Genomic DNA, 22,749 nt, shown 5'->3' on the forward strand with positions numbered 1-22,749 from the left:
AAATGTAGCAAGGAGATCTGTAAAATAATCCATGTGACATCAGTGGTTCATCCGCAATTATACGAAGCTACGAGAATACTTTGTGCGCAAAAGGAAAAAAAATAACGACTTTATTCAACAATTCGTCTCCTCCGCATCACCCTGGTGCCATTTTGGAGAATATCCGCTGGACGTAAACAGCGTATGCTGTTCTGTGTCAGCTGCGTCTATGCTGTCTATGCAAGGGTCAGACAGCTCTCAGATTCCATCAAAAATATCTTAATTTGTGTTCCGAAGATGAACGAAGGTCTTACGGGTTTGAAACGACATGAGGGTGAGTAATTAATGACAGAATTTTCATTTGTGGGTGAACTATCCCTTTAATGGTCACATGACATGCAGGTAAACAAATAAAATAGAACATGCTTTTTATTAAGTATTTTGATTGTTTTTATTATTATCTATTTATTTTAATTTCACATTTTTATGATTTTATTAATTACTAGGTTTTCATCAACTCACGAACCCCCTGCAGTGCCCTCACGAACCCCATTTTGGGAATTTTTGAGCAAATGTACAGTATTAAGAACAGGCAAAATACCAAGCCATTTCTCAACTAAAGATTCAAGATGTCATCTGACAACACCACAGTCAATATGGTTTTACCTCCTGCAGCATGCGGCTCATATTGCTGCTGTCCTGCAGGGTCTGCAGGAGTCTGTCCAGCGTCAGAGACACATGCACACCGTCCCGCTCAGACTGACTACTGCTACTGAGAGAGCTCAGAACCAAGCCAACACCTAACACACAACCAGAACTGAGAGAGACAAAGAGCAAACAAACATTTAAGAGTCTGTTAGTGTACAGGGGAAATGAAGAATATAACTAATAAATAAATATTTTATATGTGCATGCGTGTGTGTGTGTGTGTGTGTGCAATAAGGATTTAGTTTCTTAGCTAACAACTACAATTAAGTTGTACAGTTGTAGTTAACACTAAAATCGGATTAGATAGACTAACTTGTACTCCAGATTGGGATTAAAGCAACAATCTTCCAGTCGTTCCAGATGTTTCATTAGCAGCTCTGCTACTGACTGCCCAGATATATCACTGCAGCAAACAAAAAACAAGTAAACATTCATCAAACATGATATAGCTATTAAAATTGTCTGGTAATAAGCTGAAGTTCTGTTTTATGGGTAGACTGGAGTTCTCTGTCATGGTATCACTCAGCACACACCTGACTCTCTCATCATGCAGCCACGCTAGAAACATGCCCAGAGCCAGGCCGCTGTGAAACTGAAGTGCCTGAGATTCGTCTGCGGAGGGCGAACCTGGCAGCCCTGCCGCTAGAGTGCCCAGTATAGCGGGAATGTTCTTTTTGCACGAGGTCACCAGCACCGGCACCAACAACGCCAGACCCAGAGCAGCACAGGAGCGCGCGATCACACTCGCTGTGTTCTCACCCGAGTATGAGCGCTAAAATGTGAATGTCATTTTTGAGTTATAATATAGGGAAAAAACTACAATATGCAGCAATTAGGTTTCATTTGTTAATGAACAATACCCATCAAACTACTGATCAAAAGTCTGGGGTTTGTAAGATTTTCTAAAAGAAGTCTCTTATGTTATGTTCACCAAATCTGCATTTATTTGATAAAAAAATACTGTTAAAACATCTAAATGTTTAATTTAATTTCATTACTCTCCGTGTTGAAAACAGTCGTGCTGCTCAATATTTTTGGAAACTGTGATGCATTTTTCAGGATTCTTTTGATGAAAAAGATCAAAGGAGCATCATTTATTTGAATTCTTTTGTAACATCATGAATGTATGAATGTCTTTATTTTCACTTTTGTTCACTTTAACGTGTTCTTGCTGAATATAAGTATTTATTTATTGCAACTAAAATGACCCCAGGCTTTTGAACAGTAGTGTAGGTATCATGAACCAACAAGGAACAATACTTATGCAGCATTTATTCATGAAGGTTAATGTTAGTCTCTACATATACTGTACACTAATACATTTGTAAAATTTGAAGTTGTCAACATTAATATAATTATATTTGTGTTATGTAATGTTAGTATAATGTTAGCTCTTGATGCATTAACTAATGTTAATAAATCGAACCTTATTGTAATGTGTTACCAATATGGTATTACTACTAGTTGAAGGTGCAATATTATAGACTTTCATAGCATATGCTTTAATAACACATAATATTTAAAGGTTTTAAATAAGGTGCAGTGTGTACTTTCTGCACCAATAGTGGAATCTGTAAAAATCATTGAAATGATTTCTTGAACACCCCACCCGAGGGAGTTATAACTCACACGAACGAACCATGGGAAGACTTGTCCTTTAGGGTTACTGTTACTGCTAACAATGCTGAGCAGTGTGTCAATCACCATCGTCAGCCAGTGAACTGTGGGAAGGATGTCGGGACCCACCTACGAATAGAAAATGACAGTTTATAGGAAAGTTTTTCAGGTTTTTTTTTTTTGAAAAAGAAGAAAAGCTAGTAAATGATAGGTAGTCGGAATAGAAACTAAATAATAAAGCTGCATCTAACCTCAAGCCCACTTTCAGACTGTGTAGGAAGGTTGCTCTCATATCTGGTTAAGACAACAGCCAGGCCACTTAGTGCCAGGATAGAATTACCTTGAACAACCGGACTATCTCTGTCATAATGGAGACAATATGATAAAATATTAATCCACATATAGGCTGATTTTAAACAGAACACACTCCAGCAATGCTGAATGATTACTATCATCGATGCTGAAAACAGGCCCGAAAATGTGGATTGTGAGCAATTATAAGCTTACATTTAATCGATAAAGCACTGAAAAAAAAGCACTTTCCTAAGAGACTACAGTGAATAAAAGCAAACTGCAGATTCTGAATATAAAGCACACTATTTACTAATAAAACATTTTGAAAAAAAATCGATAGTTTAATCTTTTAGCTTAGAAAAGATAAAAAGTCTTGTGGGGGAAAAAAAACTAAGAATATCAGCAGCTTTAGTAACTTACTTGGCGGCAGATTTGACCACATCAGTCAGTTGGTCTCTGACCCTAAGGAAAGAGAGATATGATTTAAGGTGCTCCACAGACTGACAAGAAGAGCTTTCATCTCCTCAGGCAATGATTTAAGAGCCCAGGTACCATTTGCATGGCTACATACAGTACAAGGGGTCCCAAAAGTCTGAGAAAATCTGAGATTCCTCCAATTTAAACATGGAAAAGCAGGAGGACTTTGAAACATTTCAAGCAACGAAACTTAATGACATAAAATGAATAAGAATTCTCCACTAATTCTAGGTCCAGACCAGTTTTAAAAGGTCAGATGTTCTTGCTTTCACTGAAACACAAGGTTGTATTTGTTTGAACCATTCTCAAATCATGCAGGATCACATGATCTTCAGGTTTTACAAGTGTTAACAAGTGACAAAGAAAATACTAAGACATTTATTTTCATTTTTCAATGGAACATTTCACTCAAATTGTTATGTTTATAATATAACTTAAGAAGGTCTAGCATTTTTTTGGACCCCACTCTGACAAAATCAGACACATCTACCTCCTTTCCTCCAGCTTAAACCATCTTTAATTGACATCTTTTTCTGCGGGGGCAAAAGCTGTAACCCTACAATCCCAGTGGTCTCATACCATCCAACCCTCCCTGCATGCTTCAGGGCACGTGACCGCGTACAGACTGCCCTGAGCTCCCAGGAGTGGAATAACTGTATTACACAAAGACTGCGGAACAAACGAGAATTTGTGATGCCATGGGAAATGAAGTTCTGGCTGTCATCTGAACATATTATTCCATCAATCACTCACTGGCTGACAGGCCGTCAAAACGGCATCCTGGGGGTTGAGTTATGGTGTTCTGCCAGACTGTGTGGTTATGCGATAGGGCATATTATGGCGAGAGACCGTGTGAACAATAACAGCCTATACATGCCAGCAGATTTACATTGAAAAATTATATGAATTTTGTGTAATGGCGATGTGCATGCATTTGTATGTGACTTTTGAAATGTCAGTCTCCATTCAAAGGCTTTTCAAAGCAGCTGAAAAGGCCAGAGCAATCACAATTTAACAGCTCTGGATGGTTTGACACAAGCCAGATGTATAAAATAATACCTTCACATTCCTCCCTATGGTGCAAAGCTCCAATTACACTTCACTCTTTAGAGGCTTTCATTATAGTGCAGCATTCATCTTGACAGTTTCTGAAAGTGCTGAGATTTTTTGTGCTAAAAACCATTCAATATAATTCAGTCACATTACAAGTTGTTGTTTATGGTCAGCTATGACGTCTGTGCTTCATCTGAACTATTTAGTGAGAACTTATGTACATAGCATACTGAGCAATTTTTATTTATTTGCATCCATTAGTTTTTTAAAGATCACTGCATATAATATGTCTACGTTAGCAAAGTCAATTTTTTTGTTTGTTTGTTTCTTAAAACCATGCCAGCTGTGTTGACTATTGTCATGGTGAAAACTAAAAAACCTATTTACGATGTTAGAGATCCATTTTTAATAAAACCTCTAAAACTATATCTGCTCTTACTGTGTTAAAACCTTTTCATGGGTGTGCAAAGCATTCATGTAGTGGCCCCACCTAAAAGTTTGGATGCTGAAGGCACTGTATGAATGTCATTGTGTTCATAACCGAGTTCATAATAAAATATCAAATCAAATGGCATCTGCAAGCAAATCAAGCTAGAGCTTCTCAAATCTCTTCTGAGTCATGACTTTAAACCAACTGCTCGGCTAAATTATTTTTAGTAGATGTACGAGGTCTCATCATGCTATACTGTATAAGTTCAACGAACTTTTGATAATCAGAAAGTGTAACTATAAGAATATGAATTGTTTTATCACTGAAAACCTAACAGCCTTTACTGTAAATTAGAAAGAAATACACATAGAAGCATTTTCTCCAGTAGTCTTGTTTAGACCCCACTGTTGAAATCATGATACACAAGTGAAAATACACACCATTTATTTTTATAAATTTGTTATTGATCTTAGTGTGAACAATTAATCTGTGCATATATTTATTTTTTGACCTCGTAATTCTTAATAACAATATCAAAATTTGATCTTCCGGTGAAATGCCAGACTTCTCCAATCATTTAGTCAATCATTCAGTCCCTTTCTTAAAATTGTCACTCTGAAAACTTGTTCAACCAGTATGTCTCCATCCAATCTGGATGGATAGAAGACATCGCCCTACATTTTTTTTATTTAAGCGATTACCCATTTTTTTTCAAGCTCTGTCACTACTTCCGTTTCATCACAACTTTAACAAAAACTCCAGGACCAGGCCAGTCTGTAGATGCATCTGGATGTGTAAATCTTACCAGAGCCAGGCATAGTGCTGTTTGTACTGCAGTTCCTCTGGGCTCTCTTTACCCTGTTTCTGTAGCATCTCTAGCTCTGCCTTTCGACCCTGGACAATAATTACACTGAGTTTAATCACATGAATTATGATCGTAATTGTAAAGCTAGGCTTATTCTTATACATCTGATTTGATGGTTTAAAAATCACACAGAATCACCTTGAGAGCTGCATGGTAAGCCTGGCTCATGAAGCCCCGCCAGGCTTGGGGCAAGAGCAGAGAACGATGCCATTCAGACGGCTGGATGTTCACCTGAGAGGAAAAGATTGGAAAAAAGTGACCGAGATTAAAATGTATAAATTATTAAAAGTATTTATACATTCACAATTATGATATATTTATCATTGTACAGATTTTAATCAAATAAATAAATATTTTATGAAACAATCAAATGCATAAATAAAATCATTACTGGAATTAGAATCTAATGTAAATCACCAATGCAAACAAACATCAGGACACATTAAAATGTGCTTAACTGTAATGAAAACAATAATATTACTATTCATTTTTAATGCATATATTTCTCTTCTCATTTTGGGGTAAAATATCATTTAAATTTAAAATATAATTCAAGTTTTCGTGTTTCACCCAAATAAGTGTGTGCTAGAAGGTACCTCATGAATAATGGTGGCTAACATTTGTTGATAACTCCGCCCTCTGCTGACAAGAAAGCGTGTGATTGGATGTCCATCTTTGTCAGTTTGAACAGGAAGGTCATAACACAGTAGAAGCCCAGCTGAAACAGACCAATCAAAACCAACATACTGTATATGTTTATTTAACACACTTAACTGGACAAACACAGAATTATGCAATGTGTGAGTTATTACTTCAGTTGTGACAAACAAGCATTAGCTATAAGAATTTTAAAATTACCCACGTTACAGAGCTGAATGACTCTTGTACAGTACATGTACCTGCTAAGCCAGGTTTCAGACCCGGCTGCTTGTTCTTTTCATATGTTTTCAGCATAAAAAAAGGAATTCCAGATACAGTTTTTCCCTGGTCAGAGTGCAAATTCCCTCCACTCAGAGCTGAATGGTACACGCCACGGGGCATTTGGTTCATCTCCTGCCTTACTAGAGCTGTCAGGAAGGTCTCAAGGGCTTCATTAGAAGACAAAACTCATGAATTAAGGAGGTTTTTGTTAAAGGTTACACTATATTTAAAAGAGTTTGTTTGACAGTCTGTTAGCCACCATAATCAGATAATCTTACCTGGTAAAACAGATCGCTTTACTAGCTTTACTAGCTTTACATATGACGCCCCTGGCACTGAAACATCTTCATCCTTCTCATTCTCATTTTCCTTCCCTTCATCCTCTTCTTCAGGCTGCTTTGGTACAGGTCTGGCCTGTTAGCAAGATCATATCACCATTACAGATACACAGTATATATATATATAGGCAAGCAGAAATAATGTGAGGATATTTAGCATATGTTCTCACCTGCTCTGGCAAGTGTAGGATGGTGTGAGATGGTTCAGGGTACTCCGAGAGAGCTTTAAAACCCTGGCTCGCAACCTCTGGGTCCTGATGAAGCCAATAATATTACTGTTTACTCATAACTGTTAGAAAAATAACTAAATAAATTGCAGATACATAAAATGGTGCAATGACTATTCATTACAAACAGTTGTTGGGTGACTAGTCAATTATCCTGCCCATCCCTACCGTTCATTACCATTTGAAAATGTCAGCGCTCAGCTGACTAAGTGCGTAGCCCCATAAAACACAGACTGCCTCGTTTCTGAATTTCTGTAAGGAAAAGGACACAAGACCTGAAGTGATCTGTCCCAGTCATGAAATGTGGAGAGAAATAAATCATGCTTTTAACTATGAATTCAGACACTGCTCCAAAATAGCACACATCTAGCAATCAGAAACAGGGGTTGGTGGTCCCGTGCCTCATATTCTTCAGTTTTGACGTTTAAAGCAGGCACTAATGTCAGAAGTTCAGCTGTGGCTTTTAGGACCAGGCGTCTGGAGTCACAGCACAGCTTAGGAGAGAGTGCCTTCCACATGGAGACGATATCAACTACCTGAACAGAAAACAGATGAGAAGAATATTAAAATGCAGAGCTCAACGGTAAGAATGGCCCACTAGCTAGTGTAAAATATCACATAAACAACATGTACATTACCGCTCAAAAGTTTGGGGTCAGTATGATTTTTAAAAAAAGAAATTAATACTTCTATTCAGCAAGGATGCATTAAACTGATCAAAAGTGACAGTGAAGACATTTGTTACAAAAGTTTATTTCAATTAAATGCTGTTATTTTGAACTTTCTATTCATCAAAGAATCCTGAAAACATGTTTGCACAAAAATATTAATCAGCACATCTGTTTTTGTCAACAATGATATAAAATGATTTCTGAAGGATCATGAAATTGTTTCACAAAGGATCAGCTTTGTCATCACATTTTAAAGTACATTCAAATAGAAAAGTTATTTTAAATTGTAATAATATTATTATCATTGTCTGTATGTTGATGAAATTGATTATTGGTGAGCATAAGAGACTTCATACTTGCCCCAAACTTTTGAACCGTATGTACTGCATTACTATACAGTATCTTATATTTGTTGATCATGTGCACACATTTTTATGACTTGCATCTTTTTAAATATGTCAGATAATTATCTAGCCGTCTAAAATGGACTACAAAATGAATCATAATAAAAATATTTTGTAAATAATATATAAAATAAATACTAATACAAAATAAACAAACAAATATAATATAAAAACAATATAATGAACATGGTAGTAACATAAATATTTGTTAAAATAAATATTAAGAAATACATTTAAAATTATATATATATTTTTAATTATTATTATAAATATTAAATATGTTTGTAAAAATTATGTAAGGGATCATGAAAATGTTGGCAGACCCAGTACAAATCTAAAATTCTTTCCCAACAGAGCAAAAATCCTGTTGAGCCCTGAAATGATTAGAATTTGCGTCTTGAGGCAGGAGGGAACATAAGGGCCAGGGTGGCACTGGTCTACCCAATCAAAACTATACAAATAGTTTAGAAATGAAAATGCATTTTCATCTTCACTTTCATATTTCTGACAGCCAGTGTGAACCTCTTCATAGGGATACAAAGACTGACCTCAGCTCTACAGAGCTCCTGTAAGCCCTGCAGTGCCAGAGCAGCAGGAGTGGCCTGATCCTGGAGAACTGCATCAGTGTGTCGGTGATGGCAGCCAGCATGTCTCCTCCATGCTGGTACGGCCTGGAACAATATGTACGGCATTTGGGAAAAGAGTAAATAATGTAAATGTTAAACCTTTGATGGTGAATGGTTACTATGGTGGAATATGCAGTAAATCAAACTGCTAAATGAACTCCAGGTTTACGGCGGCAGATTTTGGGTGAAGCAGACCTCTCTCTGCAGATGTCTCTGATGCAGGCTGCTCTGGCCAATATCTGCTCCCACTGTGTATCTTTTCCCAAGACCACTGAGGATTTTTCAAGCTGTGACATCAGTCTCTGCAGGTCCGGATACACACGGTCCTATACACACAAAAAAAAAATCTAAAGTTTCAGGGTAACAGTACTTACAAAAGTACTTGGACAAAAACAAGTCACACTTAAACCTGTGATGGTCTGCATTAAATGAAATTAGCTCTAGATATGTTGTTATCTAATACAATGTCATTCATACATTGTAAGTGTGGTCTAAGTGTCCAAATAGTTTTTGGTGCCACTGTATAGCAGACATTATAGTAAGACTAGGTATCAAAACACATTTGCAGATTCAATCTGAAATCATAATCATTCATTTAGGAATACTTCAGTTAAAATGTACATTTTTCTAAAGCACGCAAATTCTCTGTGAACTAATTAATATTTGTATAATTTTACATTTAATTAATAATAGGGTTCAAACCATTAAGTTATACCATATATAACCATTAAGCATATCTTCATTTTTTTCCCCCAATTAAATTACACGTGCTAATAATATGAAAATATTAATTGTAATTAAATGTTTTGTATTATATTAGTATACTAAATAGAAGATAAAAATGATAAAATGTAAATATATAAATTTTAAATAAATATTAAATAATAAAGCTTAATTAATATCATAATTTTTACGCTTCATTAATAACAGGGCTCAAACCCTTAAGTTATATGCATACATTTATGGGGGGGAAAAACACTCAAATTGTTATTTTCATGTCAAATATTATAATGTCATGTATATTATAATGTCAAACGATTAATTGCGTATATAATGTATATATTTTAAAAATATTTACGATGTATATCTATATATTCAAATATAATTTATATTATGTATAAATATTAATATTTTATATCTAAACAAAATATATTTTTCTTAAATATATACATGCTTGTGTGTGTATTTATATATACATAATACATATGCACAGTACACACACATATATTTTGTAAACAAAAACTTACTTTGGATGTGATTAATCGCGATTAATCGTTTGACAGCACTAGAAAATATTAATAGAATTTTTTGTATTAAATTAGTAGACTAAACAGAAGCCTCTCATATGTAAATATAACAATATATAATCAAATATAAATATAATTATATTTCAAAGCATAAACCAAATGATAAAAAGTGAATATATCTATTTTAAATAAATATTAAATAATCAAGCTGAATTAATATAATAATTTCATTAATAAAAGGGCTCAAACATTGAGTTACATGTATAATTTTATGAAAAAAACCCACTCAAATTTTTATCCTAATAATATTATATGACAATATTAATTATAATTAAACATTTTGTAATAATTTAGTATACTAAACAGAAACCTCTCAGACATGAATATAATAACACATAAATATAATGATATTTCAATGCATAAACCCAAACAGTAAATGGGAGTATATTCATTTTAAATAAATATTAAATACTGATATTCAACATAAATTCACAGAATCAATGCATCCTGGCCACGGACATCTGACACAACACACAAAGAACAGTTTTAACAAATATCAGCGTTAACTGCACCTGTTTTTTCCATAACAGAGCTAAGAGGCGCAGAGCCACAGGCCTCAGTCTGGATGAAGTGCCCAGAGTTTGGAGGACATGAAGCACCTGCGGGATACAGAACTGAAACACAAGAGAGGTCAGTCAGGATAAACACACACGAGGCAGAATACACACATCCACTTAATGCTAAAACATACCGAACAGGACTGGATATATGCAAACTTAAATAACCTAATGCTTTAATGTTTTTAATGCTTCATCTGTGACCTACAGGCTAGGTTGTGTTCTGCTGCGCTTTTAAAAATAACAGTATCTCACAGATTACAAAAAGCTAAAATTAAAGACTACATTAAAGGGCAAAACACTGCCACCCACATTCAAAGGCTGATGATAGAGTTTCTAAGCATTTAAAATAAAGATGAATAACATCAGCAAAACATCTTCTCTCTTATTTACTCATATTTTGGAGTACACTGTGCAACGTCCAGAAAGTGTTTTTGTTGATGTAGCATTTTAGTAGCAAGCAAAATGTTACGGGAGTACACATTTGGCATACAAGATTTATGAATAATGTGCATTGTTAGCGGAATCAAATGAGTAACAGTGGCACAGACAATGGTCAGGTTAATGGCTGGAGTTGCCTACAGTGCAGGTGAGCTGTTGCCATAGCAACAGGGGAAGCAAAATATCCTAAATCCATGCAGATGGACTATATTCATATATTGTGGAGCTGTGTCGCACTACCCTGTAAATGGTGTTGCATTCTTAATTTTGACTGCCATACATGTTAACATCTTCTTAATATAATGATTAGCTATTTGCACATTTAATTTAATTAAATTTCTCTTGGTAAAACTTTGAAAACCAAGAAAACACATTTGCTGAAAAATATTTATTGATTTAAGTTTCTAATTTAATATTCCCTCATCAGGTAAACAGTGCATGCTGTGCATGCTAATGACTGTACCTTGTGGGTTCCCAGTTTTGGCAGAGTGTAGAGAATAGAGTGAGACAAAGCCGGATCAGACACTCTGCCCAGTTTAAACATCAGGACAGGAAGTAAACATGGCACCTAGAGGTAAATGGAAAAAGAATTAAGCAAACAATTAATAGACAATTAACACTGACCTACTAAATACACTCATGCACATCAGACACATTTAAAAGCAATGGAATATAAATAAGCCTTCAATTGAGATTTAAAACTGCTTTTAAAACCCAAAGTCTAGTGGCCACAACTGTGAAACACTGATCTCCCTCGGACCGAAAAAGCAAGAGGGGAACAGAAAGAAGTAATTGGTTTGATGACCTCGGGGAGCAAGGGTGGAGGAGATTAATACTGTGGAGCAAATCCATGCAGAGCCACAAAAATTAATAGCATTGTAAAATCAATTCAAAAACTTCCTGGTAGCCAGTGCAATGAGGCCAGTACAGGGGTGATGGTGGGATCTATTAGCATCAGTTAATATAATATAAAAGTATATCTGCCACATTCTGAACTGCTGGAACTAAGAGGTCAGATACTGTTCAAAAAAGTTTGGAGTCAGTAAGAAATAAAAACTTTTATTCAGCAAGGATGCATTAAACTGACGAAAAGTGACAGTAAAACTTTTATAATGTTACATTTCTATTTCAAAGAAATGCTGTTCTTTTTAATCTTTCTATTCGTCATTTTTTTTACTGAAAAACAAAATGTTTCACAGTTTCCACAAAAAAATGAAACAGCACAACTGTTTTCAATATTGATAATGATAAGAAATGTTTCTTGAGCAGCAAATCAGCATATTGGAATGATTTCTGAAGAATCATGTGACACTGAAGACTGGAGTAATGATGCTGAAAATTCAACTTTAAAATCACAGGAATAAATTACATTTTAAAATATATTCAAATAGAACACAGGCATTGTAAACTGTAATAATATTTCACAATATTACTGTCTTTATTGTATTTTTAATCAAATAAATGCAACCTTGGTAAGCATAAGAGACTTTTCAAAAAAACATTTAAAAATTTTACCAACCCCAAACTTTTTATAGTATAGTGTATAAAGAGCTGCAGTGATGTAAAAGAGATGTAATAAATGTACAAGTAACTGTCCCGAAATCTGTGAGAGAACAGCAGAAAGATATGAGCTGTTCTTAGTGACGGCTAATGTTAAAATTCTAGAACGGGGTCGAGACATCGCTGTTCTGGGACCTATAGTTGATTACCAGCAGTAGAAGAGCCAAGCATAATCATCTCAGTTTTATTTTCATTAAGCTGACAGAAATTAAATTAATCATCATCAGTCGCTTACAGGGCATTTTTAACATCCAATCCTTTCAAAGAGCTCTGCAAAGAATTTAATTAAAAATGAAAGCATGCAGGGCAAATGCAATGGAAAGACTCTTGGAAACCACTATATGAAAACTGCAAACAGCAAGAAAGAGAAAGTTAGGAAAGAGGGATATGACAACAATCAAGCAATACAGAAAGTAAAAAGCAAAAGCATGTAACCATCCTCATGTTGTTCCAAACCACAGTGCCTTCCACTTCGTCAGTATGACACAAAAAAGAATATTTTGAAGAATGTTTTGTTTTTTTTATCCATGAAACAATATTGGACCACAGTGAAAAAAATTTCACAATATCTTCCTTCGCATTCCACAAAAGTAAAAAGTCATACAGGTCTAGCACTAAATTAGGGTGACAAAATTTTCGTTTTTTCGGTGAACACTCATTTAAGATGTAGCGAAATTAAGTTGATGTTGCTTAGCTTAAGCTTTATTACAGTTTGATCTTTCAAATTTGTTGAGAAAGACACCAAGCAAGAAGGCAAAAAAAACACGACAAAAAAGAAAAAAAAGTTGACCATGTACACAGAAATACGGGCTAAAACAACAGATAATCAGGAAAATCACTCATGACTGGCTACCAAAGAAACGCCGGAGCTCATAACGTAACGAGACATGCTCATCACAGCGAGGGGATGAAGGAGGAGGGGTGGGAGGGCAAATTCTTATTCTTCTCACCCACCTCATTCGAGTTAAACTGAGCAAGACTGTCACAAGTTATCCATCTCATGCAGCGGGCGAGGTACGCCAAAGAGCCCTCGGCTTTGAAATTCATTCCAACAGTTGCTGCAATCCTCTCCAACCCTCTGACTAACACCCTGTTTCTCTCTTTCTTTATTTTCTCAAGCTGTTTTCTGTAGCATAAACACTGCTCGAGAAGCTTCTATAATACTAAAAGACTGGCTCAAAGCCAGTGTTTCCCCAGCTCAAGCAAAATAAAAATGAAAGGTATGTATGACTTCAGGAGAAACTGAGGGGCTACAGTGAACAGTGACAAACTGGTGAAGACCATGTGAAGGACCTGAAAACTTTCTTTACCTGAATTGAGGATTATGCCCTCAAATCTGAGCACATATTCAAGAGCTGCTTTGCTAATCCTTTTAATGTTTTTGGCATCAAACGTCATGCTTTGCGGTGACTGAAGGGTTCTGCTGGTTTATATCGGAGTCTTTTGCTCCAGGAAAACACAGCTCACATTCCCACAAGGTGAACATGAATGTTAACCAATAAAATGAGTAACCAACAAAACTCAAACTCATCCAGGGCTTCTTTTGAAAGACTGGAGGCATCAGAGTTGAATTCAAGACCACAGCCTCCGAAACCTAGATACATATCAAGATTAGAGTCCTCGAGGCTCAGATCTAGCCCGAGACGAGACCCTGGTTCAAGACAGTGTACTCACACTGGAAACCCTAATTATTATTGACTGTAAAACACCATTTAGCACCTACTTCCACTACGTAAAAGCTATTCAAACAGATATAAATGTCACCAATAAACTGTAAAGCCCTCACAATTAAAAACTACTAAAAATCTAATAAATACATTCATTAAATACAAATTTTCTAAAAAAAAGAAAAAAAAAAAAAAAAAACTAAAGTAGTACCATAAAGTACCATAATTTCAGTAAAGTTGAGTTGTTGCAAACAGGGTTATTATCAATAACTAATACCATAAGAAACATTTTTATTACTTAAAATGAAAAACATTAACTGAAATGAAATAAAATACTTGAAACTATTTTAAAAAAAAAAATTCAGTTAGTGTCCAATTTTCATTTACCTAGTTTCATTTAAGTTTGATACTAAAACAACTATAACCAAGTAAACTAAAACTTAAAAAGTTTTTAAATATAAATATATTTTTAAAAAGCTAATAAAAATGCACAACAGAATTATAAAAAAAAAAATTACAAAATTAAAATGAAAGTGTAAAAATAAAAACTAATTCAAAATAATAATAAAATCTATAAAAGTATACCAATGACACTGAAATAACACCAGTTGCAAGTAAAATTAAGTTCAGAGATGCAATTAAAATAATAATATATCACCATTGAACCTCTAAATTTAAAGGGGTCATATGATGCGATTTCAAGTTTTCCTTTCTCTTTGGAGTGTTACCTAGAGGACCTACAATAATGTACAGTATTTGAAAAATGTGTTTTCTGAACATTAAAGCATGTCAACATATTCTGTTACACCAAATACACAAAATAATGATCTTTAAAATAGCATCATATGACCCCTTTAAGGCTAAATGTTAGGGTAAAGACAATCACTGTATAAACTTCAAAAAGCCACAAGAGTTCTCAACGTATGGAAAACTGTCACTTGAGAAGAGAGTGTAAAATGAACAGGGTACAAAGAACACTGATCATAAACAAGTAATTATTCACCAACTAGACAACATTAACTACATTATACAGAACTAAAAATCCCATTGATTCTACATAACAACTATTTACACGTCTCCAAATGTCCCCATGTTTTTAACATTTTTACATAATTGAAATGCAAGGGTTTATTGGTATTCCCCCAGCTGCAGTGCTCAACTAAAGATGTAGCGATAATACACTCAGTGATGCTTTAATAGCTTTAATAAGGTTTGATTATCCAATATTTCTCTTGTTGCCAGAAATAACTCCTACGTTAGTGTGGCCAGTTAGATCAAGCATTGTATACAGGATTCAAGTACAGCATTTCTAAGGCGGCTAAGAAATGTGTAAAGTGGGCATCTAAAACACATCACATAAAATCTACTGTCTTTCCTAATTTCTCTCCAGTATTTGTAAAACAATTCCCCAGACAAGCCTCTCCCTAACAGATCCCCACTAACCGAGAATACTGGATCTTTCCCTCTCTTGAGAACCTTTTTAACCCTTAGAGAAGGGACACCATGGCAGTTGTTCTAATCTCTAATTGGAGATTAACCCATCAGCATCCCCATTACAAAACCAGCACAACCTCTGACCTGCAGAGCAAGCCAATTAACAGCCTTTAAGGGGTCATATGATGCTGCTAAAAAGAACATTATTTGGTGTATTTGGTGTAATGAAATGTGTTTATGCGGTTTAAGGTTAAAAAAAAACATTATTTTCCACATACTGTACATTAGTTCCTGAAACCATGCCTTCTTTCTTTGCGTGCACATTTGGGCTGCATTATGCTAATATTTCCACATAGTGACCTAGATATGTGGGGGCGTGTTAGAACGAGCCGTTTTAGGTAGGCGTGGCTGACTCTTAACTTTTATAAAGAATATCTCTTTGGATTTGAGACTTTAGTCTTTGCAACTTTACAGATCTTCTTTATGCACCAAGAGCTTGTAACACTCCAAAGAGAAAGGAAAACTTGAAATCGCATCATATGACCCCTTTAATGAGTGAGGATGAAAGAAAGAAAAAACAAATGTACAGAGTATGAGAAAGAGTATGATAAAATACTGTTCAAAAGTTTGATGTTGGTAGTATTTTTAAATGTTTTTGAAAGAAGTCTCTTATGCTCACCAAGGCTGCATTTATTTGATTAAAAATACAATGAAGACAGTAATATTGTGAAGTATTATTACAATTTAAAACAACTGTTTTCTATTTTGATATAGTTTAAAATGTAATTTATTCCTGTGATGCAAAACTGAATTTTCAGCATCATTACTCCAGTCTTCAGTGTCACATGATCCTTCAGAAATCATTCTGATTTGCTGCTCAAAAAATATTTCATATTATTATGACAGTTAAAACAGTTGTGCTGCTTAATATTTTTGTTGAAACCATGATACTTTTTTCAGGATTCTTTGACAAATAGAAGGCTCAAAAGAACAGCATTTATTTAAAATAAAGACATTTATAGTGTTTTAAAAACAATGTTTTACTGTCACTTTTCTACATCAGTTTAATGCATTCTTGCTGAATATAAGTTCACTTCTTTCAATTTTTTTTGATTCCCACATAATCTGCTTCAAATATTATATGCACTGCTTTTCACTAAACGAACACAAGGACGAGCTATTATTTATATGCACCAAATTAACAATAACCAGCAAATTTACTTGCATCTATTTTACCAAAATATTTTAAAATATTAAATGTCACAAAGTGGACATTTTTGAGTGATAACATAAATCATTGAACCAGTTAACTGAAATGGCCAGTTTGAACTGATTCACTGAAATGCATTTAACTTACCAACCAACACCACTAATTTTGTTACTGAAAGTTTAAATAAGAGATGCTACTAAAATATCTGTCTTAAAGAGATAGTTCACCCAAAAATGAAAATTTGATGTTTATCTGCTTACCCCCAGGGCATACAAGATGAAGACTTTGTTTCTTCAGTAGAACACATGATGATTTTTAACTCCAGCCGTTGCAGTCTATCAGGTTGTGTAACTAGTCTAATGACATGTTTCCTAGTAAACTTAATGGTCAAATGAAAAGCACATCACATCATAAAATCAACGCAATAATTTTCTATCACCAGCAGAATCACTGGGAATATATTGTGAGCATTCAATAAATCACCCAGTCTTAATCGGAAAGCAGTAGAGAGTGAATCTCAGCAGCATCCAGCCAAGGCCTCTAATAAGGGCATAGAGCCAGTGACAGATGATGTATATTCCTCTGTGCTGCAGCCTCCTTGAATATCTTCCTGTTAGTGTGATTACATCCTCCCTCAGGTCACACACTTCCCATGTTCATGGTTGCCAGTCGTCCTGGTCTCAATTATTTCTGTCCATGAGAGCCCCAAGGCATTCTGTAATGAATGCAAGTGGGGAGTACAGGTCTACTGCACCATGATACACCTTCATTTAGCACTTAGCTAAAGTAATTACTGCTCCAGTTTCTAAGGCTGCACATGTTGCCTAGTAACACTGACATCTGGATAATGGTTAGAAATTAAAGCGTAAGATGAGGGGAAAATTGTTTTTTCCAGTTGTGCTTTTTTTTTTTTTTAATATCTGTCATTCAAGGAACAATGTGGTGCTCTTAATGTGTAAAAGGAACATGTCTAAGGATTGTAGATTTCATCATTTCAGCTTAGAAAACGGTTTTGTGAAAATCCTTTACAGTCCTGAATGCCAAATGGAGTCCAATAAAAAAAAAAAAGGCAGAACAAGTTGTCTGAAGTAGAGTATATCTATTTTGTTTCCATAACTCCATAATGTTGACGTATATTACACTGACAATCCTCCTGGAGATCTCAACTAAGGTTAAAGACAAAGAAAATTGTCATCACTGACTCACCCTTACGTCGTTCCAAACTCGCATTATTTTTTCCATGGAGGAAGATCTTCTATACCACCACAACTCTAATATATATACTTTATTATATATACAACCATTCAGTAGTTTGGAGTTGGTAAGATTTTTGAAAGAAGTTTCTTATGCTCACCAAGAAAATACAGGAAAAACAACAATACTGTGAAATATTATTACAATTAAAATAATGTTTTCCCATTTGAATGTTTTAAAATGTAATTTATTTCTGTGATGCAAAGCTGGATTTTCAGCATCATTACTCCAGTCTTCAGTGTCACAGGATCCTTCAGAAATCATTCTAATATGCTGATTTGTTGCTCAGGAAACATTTATTATTATTAACAATGTTGGAAACAGTTGTGCTTTTCATTTTTAAACAGGGTGAGAATTTTCACCTTTGGGTGAACTATTCCTTTAAGTGACAGAAAAATATGTTTATGGACACAATGGTGATTGAATTAAAGAGTTTGAACTCCTCAAAGGTTTGGTTAACCAGCCTGAAGCATTAACCACTAGCCTGCATCACATCCTACTAAATAATACAAAACTGCAATACAGCAGACTAACAAAACTAAACATTGAGATGCAAAATTTACCTTAGCAGGACCGGCCTCGGCGACGGCAGCAGCAGTGTCCAGCGCTAACCTGCAGAGATCCCCGTGACTGCTGACGATAACATGGGACACCAGGAGACAAACACTATCTGGGACATGTTCACAGACAGAGAGTGATGACTGCAGGGAGTAAAGCCATTCCACGGATGCAATGGAGTCTATGGAAATTCGGTGTAGGACGCTAGTGGCCACTTGAAGCTCGCTGTACCAAGTGCTGAGAGGCAAACTCAGCTGTGTGGAGTCCTGTTGAGGCAAACGCAAAGCCTAATGTCACACGCTGCTTTTAAAACTCTCTCCTGAATGGGTGCATGATTATTAATGGTACCTCTTTTCGATCTGAGGTCTCTCTTTGAACCGTTTGCAACAGTGAATTGGTCAGTTTAAGGTTCTTTGTGTGTGTCTGCGTGTCTGTCAGGGCTTCCATGAGGCTGGAGCAGGACAGCACCTGTAACAAGGGCATCACCAGCAAAGATGCACCCAAGGGAGGTGGAAGCTCAGGAGGGACAATCTTTACAGCTAGCAGAGAGAAAAAGACAAGTTATAGTTCACAACTCTATTTAAACTAGATTTGCTGCCATCATTTTAGGGTTAAGTCACCTTTATTTATTTAGCACTTTATATAGCAAAAATTGTTTCAAAGGAGCTTCACAGTAATAAACAGGGAAATAACAGACTCAATGATGCCAAACTTCATCAAATATGTGACCCTGGACCACAAAACCAGTCATAAGGGTCAATTTTTTTCAAGTTTTTATATATTTACAGTAGGAAATGTACAAAATATCTTCATGGAACATGATCCTTACTTAATATCCTAATGATTTTTGGCATAAAAGAAAAATCGATAATTTTGACCCATACAATGTATTTTTGGCTACTGCTACAAATATACCCCAGAGACTTAAGGTTTTGTGCTCCAGGGTCACATATGAGAAAAACTTTCAAATTCTCTCTCAAATGCTCTACAAAAACAACAGTGTCATTATTCAACTCAAGTCAGTTCAGCTGGGGTTTTTTTCTCTCTTCATTTTATTATTTACCGTACACCAATAAACCACATAATTTGAGCTCTAGAATTGTATTTGTAGCACAAACTATGCGGGGTGAGTGGCACATCAAGTTTAATATAGGCTTAAGGGTTTGTCTTGAGCTGAAAAACAACACTATTGCCTTCTGTAGAGCTGCTTTGCAGCATTTGAATTTGTCTCATTTTGATGAAGCTGAATCATTGATTCTGTTATTTTCCTGTTTATTACTGTGAGGCTGCTTTGAAACAATCTGTATTGTATAAAGTACTATATACATAAAGGTTCAAATCTCTAACCCCAAGGATGAGCCTTAGAAATAATAAATCATTATCATTTTCTGATGCAATTTATCCTGAAATAAAAGCTTTTTATATTTAAAACGTTTTTAAATATTTTTTTCTCGCAATTATTTGTATGTTGCAATCAGCATGAAACTCGGCAAGAAAAAGTAACAAAAATAGAATTTCTGAGCAAAAACTGCCTGTAATTCCACATTTTTCTGTGGAAATTAAGCTAGCTGTGTCAATTTGCTGTGTTTAGGTAGCGAGAGGGGCTTTACCGAGCTCTAGGAGGGCAGTTTGTTGAGAGGTGGAGGCACTTAGCAGTAGCAGGGAGATTCCCATGATCACTTGCTCAGGCGGGAGTTCCTACAGTTAGATAGAGCACAATCAGACAAACGGCTTGACACAGATGGAGCCTCAGAGGGAAAGCTGAATGCAAATCGCTTTGAGCTAGAAAATGCTGTGCCTACAAAACCATTAAAATGATGAGAGGAGAAGATTTGTTGAGATCACACTGAGAGTGCAAAAAAAATTATACTAATTTTGCCATTTTCTCTACAATAATCCATTGTTGCATCTGCATTTTGCAAATGAATGCAATTAAACAGCACTGATTCGAATAGAGGTAATTGTTTCTCATACTTCCATTTCCACTTAAATAATATGCATAAAATGAGGCAGGAAATAACAGTGTAATGTGTGCATTCACCTCTGCATGTACAGGTATTATCTGGTGGAGTGTGTGAAGGAGAGACATCAGTTCTCCCCCCAGATGAAGACTCAGCTGACTGGCACACAGGAGCTGAAGAGCCAGCTGAGTCAGTTCCTTTCTCCAGAAGCCTGGATCGATGAGCAGAGCCGACGTCAGAGATTCAGCAAATGAGCTGAACTCAACCACTGCAGTTACACTGTCCACCTGATGGGTCACAGGACAACAACACACTGATTGCATATTGGATATAATGTGTGAACAAAGTGTGATAAAAATGTTTAAATGGATAGTTCAGGCAAAAATTTACATTCCTTCATTATTTACTCAAACCATATTGCTCACCTACGCTACCGCTGAAAATGTTTTTTAAAAATGTTTTTAAAAGAAGTCTCTTATGCTCACCAAGGCTGCATTTATTTGATCAAAAATACAGTAAAAATACTGAAATGTTATTACAATTCTATTTTAGTATATTTTAAAATGTAATTAATTCCAGTGATGGCAAAGCAGAATTTTTAGCAGCCATTACTCCAGTCTTCAGTGACACATGATCCTTCAGAAATCATTCTAATATGCTGATATCTGCTCAAAATTATCACAGTTAAAAATGATTCTGCTGCTTAATATTTTTGAATGGTAGTGAATGACACCTTCAAGGCCTTTTGTTAAATCATAAAGTAGAGCTAGGCACCATAGCAAATTTACAGTGATGGACAATTGAAACCTTCAGTTGAAACATGTTATGGGACTAAGCCACATAGCTCTATTGAGCCACTTCAGCTCAGCACATCGGAAATCATCTGCCTGCTTACCAGCATGTATGGAAGCAGGTCAAAGAGGCTGTGTATTAGCTCACGGACCACCCGAGTGCCAGACGCCCCCTTTTCCTGCAGGCTGTCAAGCTCAGGAACCCCTCGTGGCTGGAGCAGGACCCTGAGGAGGCTGTGTCTAAGCAGAGCGTTTTCTGACAACCTCTGGGGCTCGCAGTACAGGTAACGAAGGAACGGTACCAGCATTTCCACATATACTGGCTCATCTCTGAAGAAAACATATAAAGTAGCTATAATTCGCCTTCAAATACAACCTTTCCTGTTACTGCAGATTTTAGGAAGCATCAAGAGCAGAGGAGAATCAGAAGGCCAGAAACCAACGAGATTTCACAACATGGTCTACCTCATTGACATTTTATATAGCACTTGGTTGAGGTTGATAACGGACTTGAATCAGATTTCATACTTGTCCATAGCCAGCTGAAGGAAGTCATCAATTTCCTGGAGCAGAGCAGGCCAGCAGTCAGGACGGTTTTCCAGCACTGTGATGTAGGGGTGAGGGAAGGTCCTAAAAAAATCAAGCACATAATTAAACGCCAGCATTTGTGTCATTCCACCAGAGAGGAACAGAGAGGGTGAAGGTTTTGAAGAAAACCGATTCTGAGAAATTTAGCATTGCTTACCAATAGATCCTCTGCAGTGAATGGGTGCCATCAGAAGGAGAGTGCAAACAGCTGATAAAACATCACAATAATCCACACAACTCCAGTCCATCAATTAAAGGGATAGTTCACCCAAAATGGAAAATTCTGTCATTAATTACTCATTCTCATGTCGTTCCAACCCATAAGAGCTTCGTTCATCTTCGGAACACAAATTAAGATATTTTTGATGAAATCCGAGAGCTTTCTGACCCTGCATAGACTGCAACGCAACTACCACCTTGCTGTCTATGGAGGGCTGTCTTAGAAAGCTCTCGGATTTCATCAAAAATATCTTAGTTTGTGTTCTGAAGATGAACAAAGGTCTTACGGGTTTGTAACAACATAAGGGTGAGTAATTAACGCCAGAAATTCATTTTTGGGTGAACTATCACTTTAATTGATGGACTGGAGTTGTGTTTAACTGGAAGAACCATCATTTCAGAATATGGACTTGTATTTTGGCCAGAAGTTAAATTATGGATAAATGTGATGTTTTTATCAACAATTTGAGCTCTCATTTTGACGGCACCAATTCACTGCAAGACCCACTGGCGATCAAGTGATGTAATGCTAAATTTCTCCAAATCTGTTCTGAAGAAGAAACAAAGTCATCTACATCTTGGATGGCCTGAG

The 22,749-nt window shown here is 35.8% G+C and overlaps 1 pseudogene; it reads right to left on the reverse strand.

The window, feature by feature from the left end:
- The window catches only part of LOC107731875 (focadhesin-like), a 45,191-nt pseudogene that overhangs the window by 9,970 nt on the left and 12,472 nt on the right, over window positions 1-22,749 (reverse strand).

Source organism: Sinocyclocheilus rhinocerous, unplaced genomic scaffold (genome assembly GCF_001515625.1).
Source record: "Sinocyclocheilus rhinocerous isolate Xijiao unplaced genomic scaffold, SAMN03320098_v1.1 scaffold1841, whole genome shotgun sequence".
NCBI classification, from domain to species: domain Eukaryota; kingdom Metazoa; phylum Chordata; class Actinopteri; order Cypriniformes; family Cyprinidae; genus Sinocyclocheilus; species Sinocyclocheilus rhinocerous.